This window comes from Pseudophryne corroboree, chromosome 5 (assembly GCF_028390025.1).
Source record: "Pseudophryne corroboree isolate aPseCor3 chromosome 5, aPseCor3.hap2, whole genome shotgun sequence".
Classification (NCBI taxonomy): domain Eukaryota; kingdom Metazoa; phylum Chordata; class Amphibia; order Anura; family Myobatrachidae; genus Pseudophryne; species Pseudophryne corroboree.
Window position 1 is genome coordinate 843,048,963 of NC_086448.1, and position 27,086 is coordinate 843,076,048.

General features: G+C 50.6%; 1 protein-coding gene across 1 annotated transcript in view; it reads right to left on the reverse strand.

Moving 5' to 3' along the window:
- Nucleotides 1–16,938, reverse strand: part of LOC134928670 (uncharacterized) — a 115,072-nt gene extending 98,134 nt beyond the window's left edge. The window contains exon 1 of the mRNA XM_063924647.1: nucleotides 16,756–16,938. The gene's annotated coding sequence lies outside the window, so the exon portion shown is untranslated. The remainder of the gene's footprint in view (nucleotides 1–16,755) is intronic.
- Between the last annotated feature and the right edge of the window lie 10,148 nt (nucleotides 16,939–27,086).

The window sequence follows — 27,086 nt, forward strand, 5'->3', positions numbered from 1 at the left end:
ACAACCAGCACTGTATCCAACCCACACTGTATACCGCACTGTATCCATCCTGTCCGGTATCCAACCCATACTGTATACAACCAGGGCTGCCAAGAGAAATTTTGGGCCCTGGAACAACAACCTTCTGGGCACCTCGACCCCCCTAGAGGGGGTGTGACCACAGCATCCTGGGGCCACGGCCACACCTCTTTGGGGGCGTGTCTAGCACATGAGAAGCACCCACTCAGAATAGGATGGCATGCCTCCTAGCCAGGGCTGTATCCCGCACTGTATCCAACCTGTCCTGTATCCCGCACTGTATCCAACCTGTCCTGTATCCCACACTGTATCCAACCTGTCCTGTATCCCGCACTGTATCCAACCTGTCCTGTATCCCGCACTGTATCCAACCTGTCCTGTATCCCGCACTGTATCCAACCTGTCCTGTATCCCGCACTGTATCCAACCTGTCCTGTATCCCGCATTGTATCCAACCTGTCCTGTATCCCACACTGTATCCAACCTGTCCTGTATCCCGCACTGTATCCAACCTGTCCTGTATCCCGCACTGTATCCAACCTGTCCTGTATCCCGCACTGTATCCAACCTGTCCTGTATCCCGCACTGTATCCAACCTGTCCTGTATCCCGCACTGTATCCAACCCGTCCTGTATCCCGCACTGTATCCAGCCTGTCCTGTATCCCGCACTGTATCCAACCCGTCCTGTATCCTGCACTGTATTCAACCTGTCCTGTATCCCGCACTGTATCCAACCTGTCCTGTATCCCGCACTGTATCCAACCCGTCCTGTATCCCGCACTGTATCCAACCCGTCCTGTATCCCGCACTGTATCCAACCCGTCCTGTATCCCGCACTGTATCCAACCCGTCCTGTATCCCGCACTGTATCCAACCCGTCCTGTATCCCGCACTGTATCCAACCCGTCCTGTATCCCGCTCTGTATCCAACCCGTCCTGTATCCCGCACTGTATCCAACCTGTCCTGTAGCCAACCCGCACTGTATACAACCAGCACTGTATCCAACCTGTGATGTATCCCACACTATATCCAACCCGCACAGTATCCAACCAGCACTGTATACAACCAGCACTGTATCCAACCCACACTGTATACCGCACTGTATCCATCCTGTCCGGTATCCAACCCATACTGTATACAACCAGGGCTGCCAAGAGAAATTTTGGGCCCTGGAACAACAACCTTCTGGGCACCTCGACCCCCCTAGAGGGGGTGTGACCACAGCATCCTGGGGCCACGGCCACACCTCTTTGGGGGCGTGTCTAGCACATGAGAAGCACCCACTCAGAATAGGATGGCATGCCTCCTAGCCAGGGCTGTATCCCGCACTGTATCCAACCTGTCCTGTATCCCGCACTGTATCCAACCTGTCCTGTATCCCGCACTGTATCCAACCTGTCCTGTATCACGCACTGTATCCAACCCGTCCTGTATCCCGCACTGTATCCAACCTGTCCTGTATCCCGCACTGTATCCAACCTGTCCTGTATCCCGCACTGTATCCAACCTGTCCTGTATCCCGCATTGTATCCAACCTGTCCTGTATCCCGCACTGTATCCAACCTGTCCTGTATCCCGCACTGTATCCAACCTGTCCTGTATCCCGCACTGTATCCAACCTGTCCTGTATCCCGCACTGTATCCAACCTGTCCTGTATCCCGCATTGTATCCAACCTGTCCTGTATCCCGCACTGTATCCAACCTGTCCTGTATCCCGCACTGTATCCAACCTGTCCTGTATCCCGCACTGTATCCAACCTGTCCTGTATCCCGCACTGTATCCAACCTGTCCTGTATCCCGCACTGTATCCAACCTGTCCTGTATCCCGCACTGTATCCAACCCGTCCTGTATCCCGCACTGTATCCAGCCTGTCCTGTATCCCGCACTGTATCCAACCCGTCCTGTATCCTGCACTGTATTCAACCTGTCCTGTATCCCGCACTGTATCCAACCTGTCCTGTATCCCGCACTGTATCCAACCCGTCCTGTATCCCGCACTGTATCCAACCCGTCCTGTATCCCGCACTGTATCCAACCCGTCCTGTATCCCGCACTGTATCCAACCCGTCCTGTATCCCGCACTGTATCCAACCCGTCCTGTATCCCGCACTGTATCCAACCCGTCCTGTATCCCGCTCTGTATCCAACCTGTCCTGTATCCCGCACTGTATCCAACCTGTACTGTATCCCGCACTGTATCCAACCTGTCCTGTATCCCGCACTGTATCTAACCTGTCCTGTATCTCGCACTGTATCTAACCCGTCCTGTATCCCGCACTGTATCCAACCTGTCCTGTATTCCGCACTGTATCCAACCTGTCCTGTATCCCGCACCGTATCCAACCCGTCCTGTATCCCGCACCGTATCCAACCCGTCCTGTATCCCGCACTGTATCCAACCCGTCCTGTATCCCGCACTGTATCCAACCCGTCCTGTATCCCGCACTGTATCCAACCCGTCCTGTATCCCGCACTGTATCCAACCCGTCCTGTATCCCGCACTGTATCCAACCTGTCCTGTATCCCGCACTGTATCCAACCCGTCCTGTATCCCGCACTGTATCCAACCTGTCCTGTATCCCGCACTGTATCCAACCTGTCCTGTATCCCGCACTGTATCCAACCTGTCCTGTATCCTGCACTGTATCCAACCTGTCCTGTCCTGTATCCTGCACTGTATCTGACCCGCACTGTATCCAACCTGTCCTGTATCACGCACTGTATCCAACCCGTCCTGTATCACGCACTGTATCCAACCCGTCCTGTATCCCGCACTGTATCCAACCCGTCCTGTATCCCGCACTGTATCCAACCTGTCCTGTATCCCGCACTGTATCCAACCTGTCCTGTATCCCGCACTGTATCCAACCCGTCCTGTATCCCGCACTGTATCCAACCTGTCCTGTATCCCGCACTGTATCCAACCCGTCCTGTATCCCGCACTGTATTCAACCCGTCCTGTATCCCGCACTGTATCCAACCTGTCCTGTATCCAACCTGTCCTGTATCCCGCACTGTATCCAACCTGTCCTGTATTCCGCACTGTATCCAACCCGTCCTGTATCCCGCACTGTATCCAACCCGTCCTGTATCCCGCACTGTATCCAACCTGTCCTGTATCCCGCACTGTATCCAACCCGTCCTGTATCCTGCACTGTATCCAACCCACACAGTTTCTCACCAGCATTGTATCCATCCCACACTGTATCCCGCACTGTATCCAACCTGTCCTGTATCCCGCACTGTATCCAACCCGTCCTGTATCCCACACTGTATCCAACCCGTCCTGTATCCCGCACTGTATCCAGCCTGTCCTGTATCCCGCACTGTATCCAACCCGTCCTGTATCTTGCACTGTATTCAACCTGTCCTGTATCCCGCACTGTATCCAACCTGTCCTGTATCCCGCACTGTATCCAACCCGTCCTGTATCCCGCACTGTATCCAACCCGTCCTGTATTCCGCACTGTATCCAACCCGTCCTGTATCCCGCACTGTATCCAACCCGTCCTGTATCCCGCACTGTATCCAACCCGTCCTGTATCCCGCACTGTATCCAACCCGTCCTGTATCCCGCTCTGTATCCAACCTGTCCTGTATCCCGCACTGTATCCAACCTGTACTGTATCCCGCACTGTATCCAACCTGTCCTGTATCCCGCACTGTATCTAACCTGTCCTGTATCTCGCACTGTATCTAACCCGTCCTGTATCCCGCACTGTATCCAACCTGTCCTGTATTCCGCACTGTATCCAACCTGTCCTGTATCCCGCACCGTATCCAACCCGTCCTGTATCCCGCACCGTATCCAACCTGTCCTGTATCCCGCACTGTATCCAACCCGTCCTGTATCTTGCACTGTATTCAACCTGTCCTGTATCCCGCACTGTATCCAACCTGTCCTGTATCCCGCACTGTATCCAACCCGTCCTGTATCCCGCACTGTATCCAACCCGTCCTGTATTCCGCACTGTATCCAACCCGTCCTGTATCCCGCACTGTATCCAACCCGTCCTGTATCCCGCACTGTATCCAACCCGTCCTGTATCCCGCACTGTATCCAACCCGTCCTGTATCCCGCTCTGTATCCAACCTGTCCTGTATCCCGCACTGTATCCAACCTGTACTGTATCCCGCACTGTATCCAACCTGTCCTGTATCCCGCACTGTATCTAACCTGTCCTGTATCTCGCACTGTATCTAACCCGTCCTGTATCCCGCACTGTATCCAACCTGTCCTGTATTCCGCACTGTATCCAACCTGTCCTGTATCCCGCACCGTATCCAACCCGTCCTGTATCCCGCACCGTATCCAACCTGTCCTGTATCCCGCACTGTATCCAACCCGTCCTGTATCCCGCACTGTATCCAACCCGTCCTGTATCCCGCACTGTATCCAACCCGTCCTGTATCCCGCACTGTATCCAACCTGTCCTGTATCCCGCACTGTATCCAACCCGTCCTGTATCCCGCACTGTATCCAACCTGTCCTGTATCCCGCACTGTATCCAACCTGTCCTGTATCCCGCACTGTATCCAACCTGTCCTGTATCCTGCACTGTATCTGACCCGCACTGTATCCAACCTGTCCTGTATCACGCACTGTATCCAACCCGTCCTGTATCACGCACTGTATCCAACCCGTCCTGTATCCCGCACTGTATCCAACCTGTCCTGTATCCCGCACTGTATCCAACCTGTCCTGTATCCCGCACTGTATCCAACCCGTCCTGTATCCCGCACTGTATCCAACCTGTCCTGTATCCAACCTGTCCTGTATCCCGCACTGTATCCAACCTGTCCTGTATTCCGCACTGTATCCAACCCGTCCTGTATCCCGCACTGTATCCAACCTGTCCTGTATCCCGCACTGTATCCAACCCGTCCTGTATCCTGCACTGTATCCAACCTGTCCTGTATCCCGCACTGTATCCAACCCGTCCTGTATCCCACACTGTATCCAACCCGTCCTGTATCCCGCACTGTATCCAACCTGTCCTGTATCCCGCACTGTATCCAACCCGTCCTGTATCCCGCACTGTATCCAACCTGTCCTGTATCCTGCACTGTATCCAACCCGTCCTGTATCCCGCACTGTATCCAACCCGTCCTGTATCCCGCACTGTATCCAACCCGTCCTGTATCCCGCACTGTATCCAACACGTCCTGTATCCTGCACTGTATCCAACCCGTCCTGTATCCCGCACTGTATCCAGCCTGTCCTGTATCCCGCACTGTATCCAACCTGTCCTGTATCCCGCACTGTATCCAACCTGTCCTGTATCCAACCTGTCCTGTATCCCGCATTGTATCCAACCTGTCCTGTATCCAGCACTGTATCCAACACGTCCTGTATCCCGCACTGTATCCAACCCGTCCTGTATCCCGCACTGTATACAACCTGTCCTGTATCCAGCACTGTATCCAACACGTCCTGTATCCTGCACTGTATCCAACCTGTCCTGTATCCCGCACTGTATCCAACCCGTCCTGTATCCCGCACTGTATCCAACCTGTCCTGTATCCCGCACTGTATCCAACCCGTCCTGTATCCCGCACTGTATCCAACCTGTCCTGTATCCCGCACTGTATCCAACCCGTCCTGTATCCCGCAGTGTATCTGACCCGCACTGTATCCAAACCCACACTGTATACCACACTTTAGCCAGTAAGCCTTTGGCCAATATTGGTGAAAACAATATTGTGAGGTGGTCAAAATTTGAGTGGAAATGACTGGACATTAATGCTATTGAGGTTAATAATACTGTAGGGACACAAACAGGCCAAGATTAAGTGATTTTAGCTTTTTTGTACATTTTTCAAAAAATCCAAATCCAAATCTGGCAAAAATGGCCCGGCGCACATCTCTACTCAGGACTAGCACAACATTCTGGAGAGATACATAGTGCCCAGTGTCAGAGAAGCTCTGTGTCAGTGGCAGCTGATGGGTCCTCCACCAGGATAATGGCCCAACACACACAGGTAAGTGCACCCAAGAATGGGTAAGAACAGAAGATTGGATTGTCTTGTGGTGGCCTCTGTGAGACCTGATCTGAGTCCTATGGAACATTTATGCAAAGGGCTGAGACATGCAGCCTGGGGAAAGCACCTGAGACAGCTGGGGCAGTTTGCTCAGGAAGAGTGGGGCAGACTGCAATATAAAATGGCAGCTGCTCAATCAGTTTAGTAATACTTCTCCGGTGCATGAAAGGGAGGGATTATTCTAAACAAGAAAAAAAGAGAAAAGTTTCCCCCAGCACACCAAAAAGTAACAGAAATAACATATGAACACTCCATGATAATAGAGATTAAGGGGTAAATTTATTAAAATGGGAGTTCTATTTAGAATGGGATGTTGCCTATAGCAACCAATCAGATTCCAGGTATTATCTTCTAGAAGGTGCTAGATAAATGAGAAGTAGAATATGATTGGTTGCTATGGGCAACATCCCATCTTAAATAGAACTCCCATCTTAGTAAATTTACCCCTTAAGGTCTTAGTTGCATATATTTGCAAATATATGATTAAGCCACCAGGCCTTGGAAAGGATTCTCTGACACAGGTGGTCCCTAACACTACATGATAATAGCACCCACTCTGGGTCATAGTTTTACTTATTGTTATGCTACATGATAATAAATATATACATACATAAATACATCTAAATTGAGAGCCAATTCATCTGGAGTCACTTCTAGATCCTCCAAATGGCACTACAAGGATCAGCATGCCCCCCAGATGCTGGTCCCATCTATGCCTCCCAGAACAGCAATATAAAATGGTAGATGCACAATCAATTTAGTAATCATGTAGCATAAGGGACCGCCAGAACACAGAAGCCATGATGTGGCCTGGTGGCTTAGCCATAACTTTGCCAAAGTATACAACTATTATCTCTGAATCTCTATTACCCTGTAGTGCTCAAGTCTCGTTGCTGATGCCACTTGGTGTGCTGGGGAAACTTTTCTCTGTGTTTGAGACTGGGGCAGACTGCCTGGTGACAGGTGCGGGGGTCTCACTGAGAGCTACAGAAATCGCTGGACTGCACTGATTGCCTCTACAGGTTGTGCAACACAATATTAGGTTACAGGTCCCATCACGTGTGGCCAGGTCATCTTCATACGTGTTGTTGTTTTAAATATTCTGTTGAATCAAAAGTCTAATGCAAAGTCTGATTTCTTTCTATTCCGTATGGAATACATAATGCTGGAGGCCATCCTTGTTACTTTCAGAGAACAACATGGGTTCTTCTTTTTCATGGAAGGTGCCAACAAATGTGTCCACATCTGTATATGTGTGTATATGTGTCAGCATCAGTGGCGGCTCCTGCCCTTTGGCTGCAGCACATACCACACATTGGTGGTCATTCCGAGTTGTTCGCTCTGTATTTTTTTCTCGCAACGTAGCGATTAGTCGCTAATGCGCATGCGCAATGTCCGCAGTGCGACTGCGCCAAGTAAATTTGCTATGCAGTTAGGTATTTTACTCACAGCATTACGAGGTATTTTCTTCGTTCTGGTGATTGTAATGTGATTGACAGGAAGTGGGTGTTTCTGGGCGGGAACAGGCCGTTTTATGGGTGTGTGTGAAAAAACGCTACAGTTTCTGGGAAAAACGCGGGAGTAGCTGGAGAAACGGAGGAGTGTCTGGGCGAACGCTGGGTGTGTTTGTGACGTCAAACCAGGAACGACAAGCACTGAACTGATCGCAGATGCCGAGTAAGTCTGGAGCTACTCAGAAACTGCTAAGAAGTGTCTATTCGCAATTTTGCTAATCTTTTGTTCGCAATTTTACTATGCTAAGATTCACTCCCAGTAGGCGGCGGCTTAGCGTGTGCAATGCTGCTAAAAGCAGCTTGCGAGCGAACAACTCGGAATGAGGGCCATTGTACGGAGAGGGCCGGTGTATATGTGTATCAGTGGCGGCTCCTGCCCCTGGGCTGCAGCACACACCACACATTGCACTGAGAGGGCCGGTGTATATGTGTCAGTATCAGTGGCGGCTCCTGCCCCTGGGCTGCAGCACACACCACACATTGCACTGAGAGGGCCGGTGTATATGTGTCAGTATCAGTGGCGGCTCCTGCCCCTGGGATGCAGCACACACCACACATTGCACGGAGAGGGCCGGTGTATATGTGTCAGTATCAGTGGCGGCTCCTGCCCCTGGGCTGCAGCACAGACCACACATTGCACTGAGAGGACCGGTGTATATGTGTCAGTATCAGTGGCGGCTCCTGCCCCTGGGCTGCAGCACACACCACACATTGCACGGAGAGGGCCGGTGTCGTATATGTGTCAGTATCAGTGGCGGCTCCTGCCCCTGGGCTGCAGCACACACCACACATTGCACGGAGAGGGCCGGTGTCGTATATGTGTCAGTATCAGTGGCGGCTCCTGCCCCTGGGCTGCAGCACACACCACACATTGCACGGAGAGGGCCGGTGTATATGTGTCAGTATCAGTGGCGGCTCCTGCCCCTGGGCTGCAGCACAGACCACACATTGCACTGAGAGGACCGGTGTATATGTGTCAGTATCAGTGGCGGCTCCTGCCCCTGGGCTGCAGCACACACCACACATTGCACGGAGAGGGCCGGTGTCGTATATGTGTCAGTATCAGTGGCGGCTCCTGCCCCTGGGCTGCAGCACACACCACACATTGCACGGAGAGGGCCGGTGTCGTATATGTGTCAGTATCAGTGGCGGCTCCTGCCCCTGGGCTGCAGCACACACCACACATTGCACGGAGAGGGCCGGTGTCGTATATGTGTCAGTATCAGTGGCGGCTCCTGCCCCTGGGCTGCAGCACACACCACACATTGCACGGAGAGGGCCGGTGTCGTATATGTGTCAGTATTAGTGGCGGCTCCTGCCCCTGGGCTGCAGCACACACCACACATTGCACGGAGAGGGCCGGTGTCGTATATGTGTCAGTATCAGTGGCGGCTCCTGCCCCTGGGCTGCAGCACACACCACACATTGCACGGAGAGGGCCGGTGTCGTATATGTGTCAGTATCAGTGGCGGCTCCTGCCCCTGGGCTGCAGCACACACCACACATTGCACGGAGAGGGCCGGTGTCGTATATGTGTCAGTATCAGTGGCGGCTCCTGCCCCTGGGCTGCAGCACAGACCACACATTGCACGGAGAGGGCCGGTGTATATGTGTCAGTATCAGTGGTGGCTCCTGCCCCTGGGCTGCAGCACACACCACACATTGCACGGAGAGGGCCGGTGTATATGTGTCAGTATCAGTGGCGGCTCCTGCCTCTGGGCTGCAGCACACACCACACATTGCACGGAGAGGGCCGGTGTATATGTGTCAGTATCAGTGGCGGCTCCTGCCCCTGGGCTGCAGCACAGACCACACATTGCACTGAGAGGACCGGTGTATATGTGTCAGTATCAGTGGCGGCTCCTGCCCCTGGGCTGCAGCACACACCACACATTGCACGGAGAGGGCCGGTGTCGTATATGTGTCAGTATCAGTGGCGGCTCCTGCCCCTGGGCTGCAGCACACACCACACATTGCACGGAGAGGGCCGGTGTCGTATATGTGTCAGTATCAGTGGCGGCTCCTGCCCCTGGGCTGCAGCACACACCACACATTGCACGGAGAGGGCCGGTGTCGTATATGTGTCAGTATCAGTGGCGGCTCCTGCCCCTGGGCTGCAGCACACACCACACATTGCACGGAGAGGGCCGGTGTCGTATATGTGTCAGTATTAGTGGCGGCTCCTGCCCCTGGGCTGCAGCACACACCACACATTGCACGGAGAGGGCCGGTGTCGTATATGTGTCAGTATCAGTGGCGGCTCCTGCCCCTGGGCTGCAGCACACACCACACATTGCACGGAGAGGGCCGGTGTCGTATATGTGTCAGTATCAGTGGCGGCTCCTGCCCCTGGGCTGCAGCACACACCACACATTGCACGGAGAGGGCCGGTGTATATGTGTCAGTATCAGTGGCGGCTCCTGCCCCTGGGCTGCAGCACACACCACACATTGCACGGAGAGGGCCGGTGTATATGTGTCAGTATCAGTGGCGGCTCCTGCCCCTGGGCTGCAGCACACACCACACATTGCACGGAGAGGGCCGGTGTCGTATATGTGTCAGTATCAGTGGCGGCTCCTGCCCCTGGGCTACAGCACACACCACCAATAGCGGATCTTGCCACGGGCAAGCAGGACTTTTGCCCAGGGCGCCGCCTTCCGGGGATCAGCAGCTGCCGCTGTGTGTCACTGACCTGACGCAGCACGGGACCCAGCGCTCTGCCTGTCTATCCCCTATAAAGGTACTTACAGGCCGCCGCCCCCATGTGAATGTGCCATACAATAAATGATTTCACCATTAGCGCTGGGATGTAATGGCGTCTGAGATCGGGGGAGGTGCGGGATGCCAGACAATCACTTACACATAGTTTTGCTGCATCCCCCACCTCTGTGATCTCAGACTCTTATTACATCTCACCGCATATGTGTCTTGTCTTTATCTTAATATTTTCTTTACAGGTGCCAGCTGGCACTTTATGTGCGGGCATGCTGGCACTTGTGGTTCTCCAAGTGCCAGCATGGCAGGGCTGACCTGCTGGGACCTGTAGACTGTAAAGAGCCATGTAATGTATCATGAACCCACGCACCTACCGCCACCAGGGATTCAGGACACAGATGTCGGCTTTCAGCCCATGGCTGGTTGTCAATCGGTAGCGGGAGACAACATTTTATTTTTTGGGGGACAACACTTTCCAAAGAACTCCAGCCGTGCGCTGACCAGCTTGGGGCTTGCTAATGTGATTCCAGGGGGACCCCCCACACTGAGTGCCCCCTACTATGGTGTTCCCCCACCGCATTACCACTGATAAATCCCCTTTCCCCCACAGCCAAATTTATGTTTGCAGCAGATCAGTGGTCGGCAGAATAACTGGAGCAGTGTGTAGCGAGGACTGGATGTCGGCAGAATAACTGGAGCAGTGTGTAGCGAGGACTGGATGTCGGCAGAATAACTGGAGCAGTGTGTAGCGAGGACTGGATGTCGGCAGAATGACTGGAGCAGTGTGTAGCGAGGACTGGATGTCGGCAGAATAACTGGAGCAGTGTGTAGCGAGGACTGGATGTCGGCAGAATGACTGGAGCAGTGTGTAGCGAGGACTGGATGTCGGCAGAATAACTGGAGCAGTGTGTAGCGAGGACTGGATGTCGGCAGAATAACTGGAGCAGTGTGTAGCGAGGACTGGATGTCGGCAGAATGACTGGAGCAGTGTGTAGCGAGGACTGGATGTCGGCAGAATAACTGGAGCAGTGTGTAGCGAGGACTGGATGTCGGCAGAATGACTGGAGCAGTGTGTAGCGAGGACTGGATGTCGGCAGAATGACTGGAGCAGTGTGTAGCGAGGACTGGATGTCGGCAGAATGACTGGAGCAGTGTGTAGCGAGGACTGGATGTCGGCAGAATGACTGGAGCAGTGTGTAGCGAGGACTGGATGTCGGCAGAATAACTGGAGCAGTGTGTAGCAAGGACTGGATGTCGGCAGAATAACTGGAGCAGTATGTAGCGAGGACTGGATGTCGGCAGAATAACTGGAGCAGTGTGTAGCGAGGACTGGATGTCGGCAGAATGACTGGAGCAGTGTGTAGCGAGGACTGGATGTCGGCAGAATAACTGGAGCAGTGTGTAGCGAGGACTGGATGTCGGCAGAATGACTGGAGCAGTGTGTAGCGAGGACTGGATGTCGTTAGAATAACTGGAGCAGTGTGTAGCGAGGACTGGATGTCGGCAGAATGACTGGAGCAGTGTGTAGCGAGGACTGGATGTCGGCAGAATAACTGGAGCAGTGTGTAGCGAGGACTGGATGTCGGCAGAATGACTGGAGCAGTGTGTAGCGAGGACTGGATGTTGGCAGAATAACTGGAGCAGTGTGTTGCGAGGACTGGATGTCGGCAGAATGACTGGAGCAGTGTGTAGCGAGGAATGGATGTCGGCAGAATGACTGGAGCAGTGTGTAGCGAGGACTGGATGTCGGCAGAATAACTGGAGCAGTGTGTAGCGAGGACTGGATGTTGGCAGAATAACTGGAGCAGTGTGTAGCGAGGACTGGATGTCGGCAGAATGACTGGAGCAGTGTGTAGCGAGGACTGGATGTTGGCAGAATAACTGGAGCAGTGTGTTGCGAGGACTGGATGTCGGCAGAATGACTGGAGCAGTGTGTAGCGAGGAATGGATGTCGGCAGAATGACTGGAGCAGTGTGTAGCGAGGACTGGACGTTGGCAGAATAACTGGAGCAGTGTGTAGCGAGGACTGGATGTCGGCAGAATGACTGGAGCAGTGTGTAGCGAGGAATGGATGTCGGCAGAATGACTGGAGCAGTGTGTAGCGAGGACTGGATGTCGGCAGAATGACTGGAGCAGTGTGTAGCGAGGACTGGATGTGGGCAGAATAACTGGAGCAGTGTGTAGCAAGGACTGGATGTCGGCAGAATGACTGGAGCAGTGTGTAGCGAGGACTGGATGTCGGCAGAATGACTGGAGCAGTGTAGCGAGGACTGGATGTCGGCAGAATAACTGGAGCAGTGTGTAGCGAGGACTGGATGTCGGCAGAATAACTGGAGCAGTGTGTAGGGAGGACTGGATGTCGGCAGAATGACTGGAGCAGTGTGTAGCAAGGACTGGATGTCGGCAGAATGACTGGAGCAGTGTGTAGCGAGGACTGGATGTCGGCAGAATGACTGGAGCAGTGTAGCGAGGACTGGATGTCGGCAGAATAACTGGAGCAGTGTGTAGCGAGAACTGGATGTCGGCAGAATGACTGGAGCGGTGTGTAGCGAGGACTGGATGTCGGCAGAATAACTGGAGCGGTGTGTAGCGAGGACTGGATGTCGGCAGAATGACTGTAGCAGTGTGTAGCGAGGACTGGATGTCGACAGAATGACTGGAGCAGTGTGTAGCGAGGACAGGATGTCGGCAGAATAAATGAAGCAGTGTGTAGCGAGGATTGGATGTCGGCAGAATGACTGGAGCAGTGTGTAGCGAGGACTGGATGTGGTCAGAATAACTGGAGCAGTGTGTAGGGAGGACTGGATGTCGGCAGAATGACTGGAACAGTGTGTAGCGAGAACTGGATGTCGGCAGAATAACTGGAGCAGTGTGTAGCGAGGACTGGATGTCGGCAGACTGACTGGAGCAGTGTGTAGCGAGGACTGGATGTCGGCAGAATAACTGGAGCAGTGTGTAGCGAGGACTGGATGTCGGCAGAATGACTGGAGCAGTGTGTAGCGAGGACTGGATGTCGGCAGAATGACTGGAGCAGTGTGTAGCGAAGAACTGGGTGTCAGCAGAATGACTGGAGCAGTGTGTAGCGTGGACGGATGTCGGCAGAATGACTGGAGCAGTGTGTAGCTAGGACTGGATGTCGGCAGAATGACTGGACCAGTGTGTAGCGAGGACTGGATGTCATCAGAATGACTGGACCAGTGTGTAGCGAGGACTGGATGTCGGCAGAATGACTGTAGCAGTGTGTAGCGAGGACTGGATGTCGGCAGAATGACTGGAGCAGTGTGTAGCGAGGACTGGATGTGGGCAGAATAACTGGAGCAGTGCGTAGCGAGGACTGGATGTCGGCAGAATGACTGGACCAGTGTGTAGCGAGGACTGGATGTCGGCAGAATGACTGGACCAGTGTGTGGCGAGGACTGGATGTCGGCAGAATGACTGTAGCAGTGTGTAGCGAGGACTGGATGTCGGCAGAATGACTGTAGCAGTGTGTAGCGAGGTCTGGATGTCGGCAGAATAACTGGAGCAGTGCGTAGTGAGGACTGGATGTCGGCAGTGGGATTGTATAAGCAGTCTGATCTGGAGTCAGTTCTCCCGAGGACTGGACAAGTGTGTAACCATCTTAAAAATACCCAGTGTAAGCGCAATCCATCTGCATGCTGGCAGGGATTACTGGGACTTGTAGTTCTTCAACAGCCAGAGAACCTGAGGTTACTCTCAGTGACAAAACACAATTATTTAGAAGATGAGACGTAAAAATGGCTGATAGGAAAGTCATTTCCAGGTATTATACCTCACCAGGCGAGTCGAACAGAACAGCAGCGTATGCACCAGACACTAACATGTATGTTACACCGTACAGCGAAGCAGCTCCGGGGACACAGGACGCGCTCTCCTCTGTGGTCTCACCGTACAGCGAAGCAGCTCCGGGGACACAGGACGCGCTCTCCTCTGTGGTCTCACCGTAAGGCGAAGCAGCTCCGGGGACACAGGACGCGCTCTCCTCTGTGGTCTCACCGTACAGCGAAGCAGCTCCGGGGACACAGGACGCGCTCTCCTCTGTGGTCTCACCGTACAGCGAAGCAGCTCCGGGGACACAGGACGCGCTCTCCTCTGTGGTCTCACCGTACAGCGAAGCAGCTCCGGGGACACAGGACGCGCTCTCCTCTGTGGTCTCACGCTGCATGTGGTGCTGTATTTGGGCACAGAACCTGGAATGAACCTGTGAGCTCGGTTAGGGGGAGGCAGGAATGTGCTGACTGGAGACTCTGCACAGTATGTGCCCTGTATAAGACGCCAGCATAGACACTGGATGAAATATGGTAAAAATAGGAAATGCCTGGATGAGATTTATACAGTGCAAGTACACTGTGCCACCCTAGCGCTTGACCTGTGTGCTCCAGGCCTCGGGGTGCTCCAGGTTCCAGGGTGCTCCAGGCTCTAGGGTGCACTAGGCCCCGGGGTGCTCCAGGCTCCAGGGTGCGCTAGGCCTCGAGTGCTCTAGGCTCCGGGGTGCTCCAGGCCTCTGGGTGTTCCAGGGTGCTCTAGGCCTCGGGGTCTCTAGGCTTCGAGGTGCTCCAGGCCTCAGGGTGCTACAGGCCTCGGGGTGCTCCAGGCTCCAGGGTGCTCCAGGCTCTGGGGTGCTCCAGGCCTCAGGGTGCACCAGGCTCCGGGGTGCTCCAGGCCTCGAGTGCTCCAGGTTCCAGTGTGACCTAGGTCTCGGGGTGCTCCAGGCCTCAGGGTGCGCCAGGCTCCGGGGTGCTCCAGGCCTCGAGTGCTCCAGGTTCCAGTGTGACCTAGGTCTCGGGGTGCTCCAGGCCTCAGGGTGCGCCAGGCTCCGGGGTGCTCCAGGCCTCGAGTGCTCCAGGGTGCCCTAGGTCTCGGGGTGCCCCTGGCTCCGGGATTGCTCCAAGCCTCCGGGTGCTCCAGGCTCCAGGGTGCTCTAGGCCTCGAGGTGCTCCAGGCCTCAGGGTGCTCCAGGCCTCGGGGTGCTCCAGGCTCAAGGGTGCTCTAGGCCTCGAGATGCTCAAGGCTCTGGGGTGCTCCAGGCCTCGAGTGCTCCAGGTTCCAGTGTGCCCTAGGTCTCGGGGTGCTTCAGGCCTCGGGGTGCGCCAGGCTCCGGGGTGCTCCAGGCCTCGGGTGCTCCAGGCTCCAGGGTGCCCTAGGTCTTGGGGTGCTCCAGACTCCGGGGTGCTGCAAGCCTCGGGGTGCTCAAGGTCTCGTGGTGCTCCAGGCTCCGGGGTGCTCCAGGGTGCTCTAGGCCTCAGGGTGCCCCAGGCTCTGGAGTGCTCCAGGCCTCGGGCTGCTCTAGGTTCCAGAGTGCTCTAGGTCTTGGGGTGCTCCAGGCTTCAGGGTGCTCTAGGCCTCAGGGTGCTCCAGGCTCTGGGGTGCTCTAGGTTCCAGAGTGCTCTAGGTCTCGGGGTGCTCCAGGGTGCTCTAGGCCTCGGGTGCTCCAGGCTCCAGGGTGCTCTAGACCTCGGGGTATTCCAGGCTCTGGGGTGCTCCAGGCCTCTGGGTGCTCCAGGCTCCAGGGTGCTCTAGACCTCGGGGTGCTCCAGGGTGCTCTAGGCCTCGAGGTGCTTCAGGCCCCAGAGTGCTTCAGGCTCCAGAGTGCTCTAGGCCTCAGGGTGCTCCAGGATCCTGGGTGCTCCAGGCCTAGGGGTGTTTTAGGCTCCAGGGTGCTCTAGGCCTCGGGTGCTCTAGATCTCGGCGGTGCTCCATGCTCTGGGGTGCTCCAGGCCTCAGGGTGCTCCAGGGTGCTCTAGGTCTCTGGGTGCTCCGGGGTACTCCAGGCTCCATGGTGCTTTAGGCTTCGGGGTGCTCCAGGCTCCGGGGTGCTCCAGGGTGCTCTAGGTCTTGGGGTGCTCCAGGCTCCAAGGTGCTTTAGGCCTTGGGGTGCTCCAGGCTCCAGGGTGCTCCAGTCATGGAGGACACAGGTAGATACTTTGTGCAACCACCAGTTACATATGATCCTCCCACATCCGAATAAAGGGTCTTATTTACTAAGCCCTGGACGGAGATAAAGTGGGCGGAGATAAAGTCCCAGCCAATTAGCTCCTAACTGTCAGGAAAAATGACAGGAGCTGGTGGCTGGTATTTTATCTCTGTCCAAGGCTTAGTAAATAGACCCCAAAATCACTATATGTAGCTGTGGTTACAGACCCTGTAAGTACGATATATAGCACAGATGTGGGGGACACATATACCCCGCTCCACACCTCTCGCGGTATAACAGTTGCCCCCTCACATACCCTGGGATATATACAAGAGCAGGAATACAGAGGCAGTGTAGTATAGCGCTGACCCTAAGAGACAACTCTGGTAACTGTGAGAAGAATTTGGCCAGGAAATGGTTATTGTACTACACAACGGAATATGCTGGTGCTATATAAGTAAATAATAACATTCTGAGGGATCTCCTATGCCCCCCGGCCCATCGCCTTATCCCGCTCTCCCGCACTCACCTGTGGCTGCGCAGCCTGGATAAACGCTGGGACGATGCTCGGTGCTGACTGTGTGGAAAGTCGGAGGGCTGGTGAGAAATGTGATCCAGGAGTCAGAGGGAAACTCTGCAGCTGCTGAGTCCGCGCCTCGCCCAGCACACGCTGCTCGCCCTCCCCTCCTCTCACTGAAGTGCTCTCGGAGAATCTGCAGAGCTTGGATGAGACGTGACTCACCCTGACTCAGGGCCCACATTTCCTGAGTCCTGCCTCTCACCCCGGCCGGGCACATGTCTCGCCCCTTGACTGGCCCAAAGGTCTGAGAGCATGACCTCAAATCACTGGAGGGGAAGCACAAAACGCCAGCCCAGGGGCGCAAATGCAGCTGTGGAGCCGCTGCGCCTGGATGAGCGCCTGCCACAAAGGTTTCGGGGTCTATTTATGAAGCCATTCTGGGTTCTGCGGCTTCCGCACGTGTGAGGGCAGCATTAAGAGTCGCCGTGATGTAATATGGCAGAAAGTAGGAGATATCGGGGGTCCACGACAACCATAGAGTGGGAATAGCACCTGTGGCGAGAGTAGCTCACCGACGAGCCTGCAAGGGTCTTCGTTGCGCTCGGCCCCACCGCCGGCATTTTGCAACCGGGATCCCATCCACCGGTCACGTGGCCCCAACCCCTTTGTACTGGTCTATCTTGACGGTAATGTCACATATATAATGCAGGACATGATATATTGTATATTCAGTATTATAACCATGCAGTCGGGCGTGTGACCCTGTATACAGACAATACAAAGCAGTATCGCCCTTAAACACATTTGTCAAAAACAAGTTACTCCTGAGAAGACGTCCGCGGTGCATCCTGTGCGCTCGTCAGACCTGGAACCAGCTCCAAGTACGGTTACCCCTACACAAGTCTGCATATGGGAAAAGGAACTCCATTGTGTTCTTGTGTATCACCAAGGCCACCATAGCAATGCAATAGGAAAACTTGTCAGGGTGATAAATGTTCAGGGGTACTCTGTCTCACTTTGCCAAATATCCTAATACAATGGCAAACGTAGGATTTCCAGAGGGGGGGTTTCCACGTGCCAGTCCTCAATCTCCCGCTCTGCGGAACATTGGAGCAAGTGTGGGAGCCTGGGGGAGCTGTAGAAGAACCTGGTACAGACTGGTCTTTTTATACACTGGATACTGTATGGAATACTGTATTATTTATCACTATAGATGGTCTGGGGCACAGGTTCTCAAACACACAGTCCATGTTTTCCAGGTCACCTGTGGATTTTTAAAATGTGACAGTTGGTGATGCACACTGCAGCTGCCGTGTGACCTGGAAAACGTGACCTGTGCGGGGTCCCGAGGATCAGGTTTGAGAAACCATGGGTATAGTATAGGGCAGAGGTTCTCAAACTCGGTCCTCGGGAGCCCACACAGTGCATGTTTTGCAGGTCTCCTCACAGAATCACAAGTGAAATAATTAGCTCCACCTGCGGACCTTTTAAAATGTGTCAGTGAGTAATTAATACACCTGTGCACCTGCTGGGTTACCTGCAAAACATGCACTGTGTGGGCTCCCGAGGACCGAGTTTGAGAACCTCTGGTATAGGGGATTGAGGGATCAGGCGGCCCTTTAATGTTGGGCAGCGTTGAGCGTCCTCAGGACGCTCAACGCTACCCAGCTCCCTCCTCCCGGCTCTCCCTGTGCAGCCGCAGCATGACTTCTGAACGCTGCCTGGCTCCCTCCTCCCCCTGCGCAGTGTGTCCTCTGACTCTGAGGTCACGCTGCGCAGTCACCCGCCGGCCGCCGCTGAGACCGATGGTGAGGCGGCCATCACCCGCCGGCTCTGCCTGCAGACAACACAGCGCCCGCTGCCCTCAACGTCATCTGGAAGAAGTGTCTCACCCACCCGCCTGAGCAGTATGGTGAGTTGATTTGTCTGCTGGGCGGGTGGGGAGAGGCGGGGCGGGCGGACACACCCTAAATCCCTAAATAGAAGCAGTACTGCACTATCTAAGCACACATTCTCCCACCTCATGGTAAGGCTCCTGTCTCTTCTTCCTGGTAGCTACTCTCTGGTCCAATGCACTGACTGAGGGCTCAGATCTCCACACACACAGCAAGCTCGGTAGAAGAAGCTGCAACCACTGGGCACGTGCAGCAGCTCTGTCCCTTACACTGCATGATGTGGCAGCTCTAGTAATCGTATTGTATACCATTGCTATTGTTGTCATAATATGAGTTACTTGCCAAGAGGAGGGGGGTTTCCAGTCAACCAGAAACCCTCACTGCATTTGCCTATGTAATAAGTATATAAAGAGCCTTATTCAGTAAGGATTGCAGATTCTGCTTTCTAAACTAGGGGTGAACTGACCCCTAAATCTGCGCCTGGCTGTTTGTGGGGGGGGGAATACCTGGCCTCAGCGATATAGCTAAGGCGGCCGTTCTGCATAACCCATGGGTTACTCAACTGGCCAATGGTGTCGCAGGTAGGTATTAAGCAGCAGCCATGCTCTATCCGGCCGCATCTGAATCCCCCCCAATGACAACTATATCTGATTAATATTATTATTTAGTAACAAATAATTATTGTACTTTATTGGTGGAAATGCTCCCTCTAGTGGTGACACAGAGTATGTCCATTCATAATCATACTCCAGTCACCTTCTCACCTTCTGTATCACTGTATGTTCCTGTTATCATGGTATAGTATATATGTCTCCTTATTGTACAGCACTGCAGTGTATGATGGTGATATAGTGTAATCTGTAGTGAGCGGGGTCCTCTCACCTTCTGTATCACTGTATGTTCCTGTTATCATGGTATAGTCTATATGTCTCTTATTGTACAGCGCTGCAGTGTATGATGGTGATATAGTGTAATCTGTAGTGAGCGGGGTCCTCTCACCTTCTGTATCACTGTATGTTCCTGTTATCATGGTATAGTCTATATGTCCTCTTATTGTACAGCGCTGCAGTATATGATGGTGATATAGTGTAATCTGTAGTGAGCGGGGTCCTCTCACCTTCTGTATCACTGTATGTTCCTGTTATCATGGTATAGTCTATATGTCTCCTTATTGTACAGCGCTGCAGTATATGATGGTGATATAGTGTAATCTGTAGTGAGCGGGGTCCTCTCACCTTCTGTATCACTGTATGTTCCTGTTATCATGGTATAGTCTATATGTCTCTTATTGTACAGCGCTGCAGTATATGATGGTGATATAGTGTGATCTGTAGTGAGCGGGGTCCTCTCACCTTCTGTATCACTGTATGTTCCTGTTATCATGGTATAGTCTATATGTCTCCTTATTGTACAGCGCTGCAGTATATAATGGTGGTATAGTGTAATCTGTAGTGAGCGGGGTCCTCTCACCTTCTGTATCACTGTATGTTCCTGTTATCATGGTATAGTCTATATGTCTCTTATTGTACAGCGCTGCAGTATATGATGGTGATATAGTGTAATCTGTAATGAGCGGGGTCCTCTCACCTTCTGTATCACTGTATGTTCCTGTTATCATGGTATAGTCTATATGTCTCCTTATTGTACAGCGCTGCAGTGTATGATGGTGATATAGTGTAATCTGTAGTGAGCGGGGTCCTCTCACCTTCTGTATCACTGTATGTTCCTGTTATCATGGTATAGTCTATATGTCTCCTTATTGTACAGCGCTGCAGTGTATGATGGTGATATAGTGTAATCTGTAGTGAGCGGGGTCCTCTCACCTTCTGTATCACTGTATGTTCCTGTTATCATGGTATAGTCTATATGTCCTCTTATTGTACAGCGCTGCAGTATATGATGGTGATATAGTGTAATCTGTAGTGAGCGGGGTCCTCTCACCTTCTGTATCACTGTATGTTCCTGTTATCATGGTATAGTCTATATGTCCTCTTATTGTACAGCGCTGCAGTGTATGATGGTGATATAGTGTAATCTGTAGTGAGCGGGGTCCTCTCACCTTCTGTATCATTGTATGTTCCTGTTATCATGGTATAGTCTATATGTCCCCTTATTGTACAGCGCTGCAGTATATGATGGTGATATAGTGTAATCTGTAGTGAGGGGGATCCTCTCACCTTCTGTATCACTGTATGTTCCTGTTATCATGGTATAGTCTATATGTCTCCTTATTGTACAGTGCTGCAGTGTATGATGGTGATATAGTGTAATCTGTAGTGAGCGGGGTCCTCTCACCTTCTGTATCACTGTATGTTCCTGTTATCATGGTATAGTCTATATGTCCTCTTATTGTACAGCGCTGCAGTATATGATGGTGATATAGTGTAATCTGTAGTGAGCGGGGTCCTCTCACCTTCTGTATCACTGTATGTTCCTGTTATCATGGTATAGTCTATATGTCCTCTTATTGTACAGCGCTGCAGTATATGATGGTGATATAGTGTAATCTGTAGTGAGCGGGGTCCTCTCACCTTCTGTATCACTGTATGTTCCTGTTATCATGGTATAGTCTATATGTCCTCTTATTGTACAGCGCTGCAGTATATGATGGTGATATAGTGTAATCTGTAGTGAGCGGGGTCCTCTCACCTTCTGTATCATTGTATGTTCCTGTTATCATGGTATAGTCTATATGTCTTCTTATTGTACAGTGCTGCAGTGTATGATGGTGATGTAGTGTAATCTGTAGTGAGCGGGGTCCTCTCACCTTCTGTATCACTGTATGTTCCTGTTATCATGGTATAGTCTATATGTCCCCTTATTGTACAGCGCTGCAGTATATGATGGTGATATAGTGTAATCTGTAGTGAGCGGGGTCCTCTCACCTTCTGTATCACTGTATGTTCCTGTTATCATGGTATAGTCTATATGTCTCCTTATTGTACAGCGCTGCAGTGTATGATGGTGATATAGTGTAATCTGTAGTGAGCGGGGTCCTCTCACCATCTGTATCACTGTATGTTCTTGTTATCATGGTATAGTCTATATGTCTCCTTATTGTACAGCGCTGCAGTATATGATGGTGATATAGTGTAATCTGTAGTGAGCGGGGTCCTCTCACCTTCTGTATCACTGTATGTTCCTGTTATCATGGTATAGTCTATATGTCTCTTATTGTACAGCGCTGCAGTGTATGATGGTGATTATAGTGTAATCTGTAGTGAGCGGAGTCCTCTCACCTTCTGTATCACTGTATGTTCCTGTTATCATGGTATAGTCTATATGTCTCCTTATTGTACAGCGCTGCAGTGTATGATGGTGATATAGTGTAATCTGTAGTGAGCGGAGTCCTCTCACCTTCTGTATCACTGTATGTTCCTGTTATCATGGTATAGTCTATATGTCTCCTTATTGTACAGCGCTGCAGTATATGATGGTGATATAGTGTAATCTGTAGTGAGCGGGGTCCTCTCACCTTCTGTATCACTGTATGTTCCTGTTATCATGGTATAGTCTATATGTCTCCTTATTGTACAGCGCTGCAGTATATGATGGTGATATAGTGTAATCTGTAGTGAGCGGAGTCCTCTCACCTTCTGTATCACTGTATGTTCCTGTTATCATGGTATAGTCTATATGTCTCCTTATTGTACAGCGCTGCAGTATATGATGGTGATATAGTGTAATCTGTAGTGAGCGGGGTCCTCTCACCTTCTGTATCACTGTATGTTCCTGTTATCATGGTATAGTCTATATATTCCCTTATTGTACAGCGCTGCAGTATATGATTGTGATATAGTGTAATCTGTAGTGAGCGGGGTCCTCTCACCTTCTGTATCACTGTATGTTCCTGTTATCATGGTATAGTCTATATGTCCTCTTATTGTACAGCGCTGCAGTGTATGATGGTGATATAGTGTAATCTGTAGTGAGCGGGGTCCTCTCACCTTCTGTATCACTGTATGTTCCTGTTATCATGGTATAGTCTATATGTCCTCTTATTGTACAGCGCTGCAGTATATGATGGTGATATAGTGTAATCTGTAGTGAGCGGGGTCCTCTCACCTTCTGTATCACTGTATGTTCCTGTAATCATGGTATAGTCTATATGTCTCCTTATTGTACAGCGCTGCAGTGTATGATGGTGATATAGTGTAATCTGTAGTGAGCGGGGTCCTCTCACCTTCTGTATCACTGTATGTTCCTGTTATCATGGTATAGTCTATATGTCTCCTTATTGTACAGCACTGCAGTGTATGATGGTGATATAGTGTAATCTGTAGTGAGCGGGGTCCTCTCACCTTCTGTATCACTGTATGTTCCTGTTATCATGGTATAGTCTATATGTCTCCTTATTGTACAGCACTGCAGTATATGATGGTGATATAGTGTAATCTGTAGTGAGCGGGGTCCTCTCACCTTCTGTATCACTGTATGTTCCTGTTATCATGGTATAGTCTATATGTCTCCTTATTGTACAGCGCTGCAGTGTATGATGGTGATATAGTGTAATCTGTAGTGAGCGGGGTCCTCTCACCTTCTGTATCACTGTATGTTCCTGTTATCATGGTATAGTCTATATGTCTCCTTATTGTACAGCGCTGCAGTATATGATGGTGATATAGTGTAATCTGTAGTGAGCGGGATCCTCTCACCTTCTGTATCACTGTATGTTCCTGTTATCATGGTATAGTCTATATGTCCCCTTATTGTACAGCGCTGCAGTATATGATGGTGATATAGTGTAATCTGTAGTGAGCGGGGACCTCTCACCTTCTGTATCACTGTATGTTCCTGTTATCATGGTATAGTCTATATGTCTCTTATTGTACAGCGCTGCAGTATATGATGGTGATATAGTGTAATCTGTAGTGAGCGGGGTCCTCTCACCTTCTGTATCACTGTATGTTCCTGTTATCATGGTATAGTCTATATGTCCCCTTATTGTACAGCACTGCAGTATATGATGGTGATATAGTGTAATCTGTAGTGAGCGGGGTCCTCTCACCTTCTGTATCACTGTATGTTCCTGTTATCATGGTATAGTCTATATGTCTCCTTATTGTACAGCGCTGCAGTGTATGATGGTGATATAGTGTAATCTGTAGTGAGCGGGGTCCTCTCACCTTCTGTATCACTGTATGTTCCTGTTATCATGGTATAGTCTATATGTCCCCTTATTGTACAGCGCTGCAGTATATGATGGTGATATAGTGTAATCTGTAGTGAGCGGTGTCCTCTCACCTTCTGTATCACTGTATGTTCCTGTTATCATGGTATAGTCTATATGTCTACTTATTGTACAGCGCTGCAGTGTATGATGGTGATATAGTGTAATCTGTAGTGAGCGGGGTCCTCTCACCTTCTGTATCACTGTATGTTCCTGTTATCATGGTATAGTCTATATGTCCCCTTATTGTACAGCGCTGCAGTATATAATGGTGATATAGTGTAATCTGTAGTGAGCGGGGTCCTCTCACCTTCTGTATCACTGTATGTTCCTGTTATCATGGTATAGTCTATATATCCTCTTATTGTACAGCGCTGCAGTATATGATGGTGATATAGTGTAATCTGTAGTGAGCGGGATCCTCTCACCTTCTGTATCACTGTATGTTCCTGTTATCATGGTATAGTCTATATGTCTCTTATTGTACAGCGCTGCAGTATATGATGGTGATATAGTGTAATCTGTAGTGAGCGGGGTCCTCTCACCTTCTGTATCACTGTATGTTCCTGTTATCATGGTATAGTCTATATGTCTCTTATTGTACAGCGCTGCAGTATATGATGGTGATATAGTGTAATCTGTAGTGAGCGGGGTCCTCTCACCTTCTGTATCACTGTATGTTCCTGTTATCATGGTATAGTCTATATGTCCTCTTATTGTACAGCGCTGCAGTGTATGATGGTGATATAGTGTAATCTGTAGTGAGCGGGATCCTCTCACCTTCTGTATCACTGTATGTTCCTGTTATCATGGTATAGTCTATATATCCTCTTATTGTACAGCGCTGCAGTATATGATGGTGATATAGTGTAATCTGTAGTGAGCGGGGTCCTCTCACCTTCTGTATCACTGTATGTTCCTGTTATCATGGTATAGTATATATGTCTCCTTATTGTACAGCGCTGCAGTGTATGATGGTGATATAGTGTAATCTGTAGTGAGCGGGGTCCTCTCACCTTCTGTATCACTGTATGTTCCTGTTATCATGGTATAGTCTATATGTCCTCTTATTGTACAGCGCTGCAGTATATGATGGTGATATAGTGTAATCTGTAGTGAGCGGGGTCCTCTCACCTTCTGTATCACTGTATGTTCCTGTTATCATGGTATAGTCTATATGTCCTCTTATTGTACAGCGTTGCAGTATATGATGGTGATATAGTATAATCTATAGTGAGCGGGGTCCTCTCACCTTCTGTATCACTGTATGTTCCTGTTATCATGGTATAGTCTATATGTCTCTTATTGTACAGCGCTGCAGTATATGATGGTGATATAGTGTAATCTGTAGTGAGCGGGATCCTCTCACCTTCTGTATCACTGTATGTTCCTGTTATCATGGTATAGTCTATATGTCCTCTTATTGTACAGCGCTGCAGTGTATGATGGTGATATAGTGTAATCTGTAGTGAGCGGGATCCTCTCACCTTCTGTATCACTGTATGTTCCTGTTATCATGGTATAGTCTATATGTCTCTTATTGTACAGCGCTGCAGTATATGATGGTGATATAGTGTAATCTGTAGTGAGCGGGGTCCTCTCACCTTCTGTATCACTGTATGTTCCTGTTATCATGGTATAGTCTATATGTCTCCTTATTGTACAGCACTGCAGTATATGATGGTGATATAGTGTAATCTGTAGTGAGCGGGGTCCTCTCACCTTCTGTATCACTGTATGTTCCTGTTATCATGGTATAGTCTGTATGTCTCCTTATTGTACAGCGCTGCAGTATATGATGGTGATATAGTGTAATCTGTAGTGAGCGGGGTCCTCTCACCTTCTGTATCACTGTATGTTCCTGTTATCATGGTATAGTCTATATGTCTCTTATTGTACAGCGCTGCAGTATATGATGGTGATATAGTGTAATCTGTAGTGAGCGGGATCCTCTCACCTTCTGTATCACTGTATGTTCCTGTTATCATGGTATAGTCTATATGTCTCTTATTGTACAGCGCTGCAGTATATGATGGTGATATAGTGTAATCTGTAGTGAGCGGGGTCCTCTCACCTTCTGTATCACTGTATGTTCCTGTTATCATGGTATAGTCTATATGTCTCCTTATTGTACAGCGCTGCAGTGTATGATGGTGATATAGTGTAATCTGTAGTGAGCGGGGTCCTCTCACCTTCTGTATCACTGTATGTTCCTGTTATCATGGTATAGTCTATATGTCTCCTTATTGTACAGCGCTGCAGTATATGATGGTGATATAGTGTAATCTGTAGTGAGCGGGGTCCTCTCACCTTCTGTATCACTGTATGTTCCTGTTATCATGGTATAGTCTATATGTCTCTTATTGTACAGTGCTGCAGTATATGATGGTGATATAGTGTAATCTGTAGTGAGCGGGGTCCTCTCACCTTCTGTATCACTGTATGTTCCTGTTATCATGGTATAGTCTATATGTCTCTTATTGTACAGCGCTGCAGTATATGATGGTGATATAGTGTAATCTGTAGTGAGCGGGGTCCTCTCACCTTCTGTATCACTGTATGTTCCTGTTATCATGGTATAGTCTATATGTCTCTTATTGTACAGCGCTGCAGTGTATGATGGTGATATAGTGTAATCTGTAGTGAGCGGGATCCTCTCACCTTCTGTATCACTGTATGTTCCTGTTATCATGGTATAGTCTATAGGTCTCTTATTGTACAGCGCTGCAGTATATGATGGTGATATAGTGTAATCTGTAGTGAGCGGGATCCTCTCACCTTCTGTATCACTGTATGTTCCTGTTATCATGGTATAGTCTATATGTCCCTTATTGTACAGCGCTGCAGTATATGATGGTGATATAGTGTAATCTGTAGTGAGCGGGGTCCTCTCACCTTCTGTATCACTGTATGTTCCTGTTATCATGGTATAGTCTATATGTCCTCTTATTGTAAAGCACTGCAGTATATAATGGTGATATAGTGTAATCTGTAGTGAGCGGGGTCCTCTCACCTTCTGTATCACTGTATGTTCCTGTTATCATGGTATAGTCTATATGTCTCCTTATTGTACAGCGCTGCAGTGTATGATGGTGATATAGTGTAATCTGTAGTGAGCGGGGTCCTCTCACCTTCTGTATCACTGTTTGTTCCTGTTATCATGGTATAGTCTATATGTCTCTTATTGTACAGCGCTGCAGTATATGATGGTGATATAGTGTAATCTGTAGTGAGCGGGGTCCTCTCACTTTCTGTATCACTGTATGTTCCTGTTA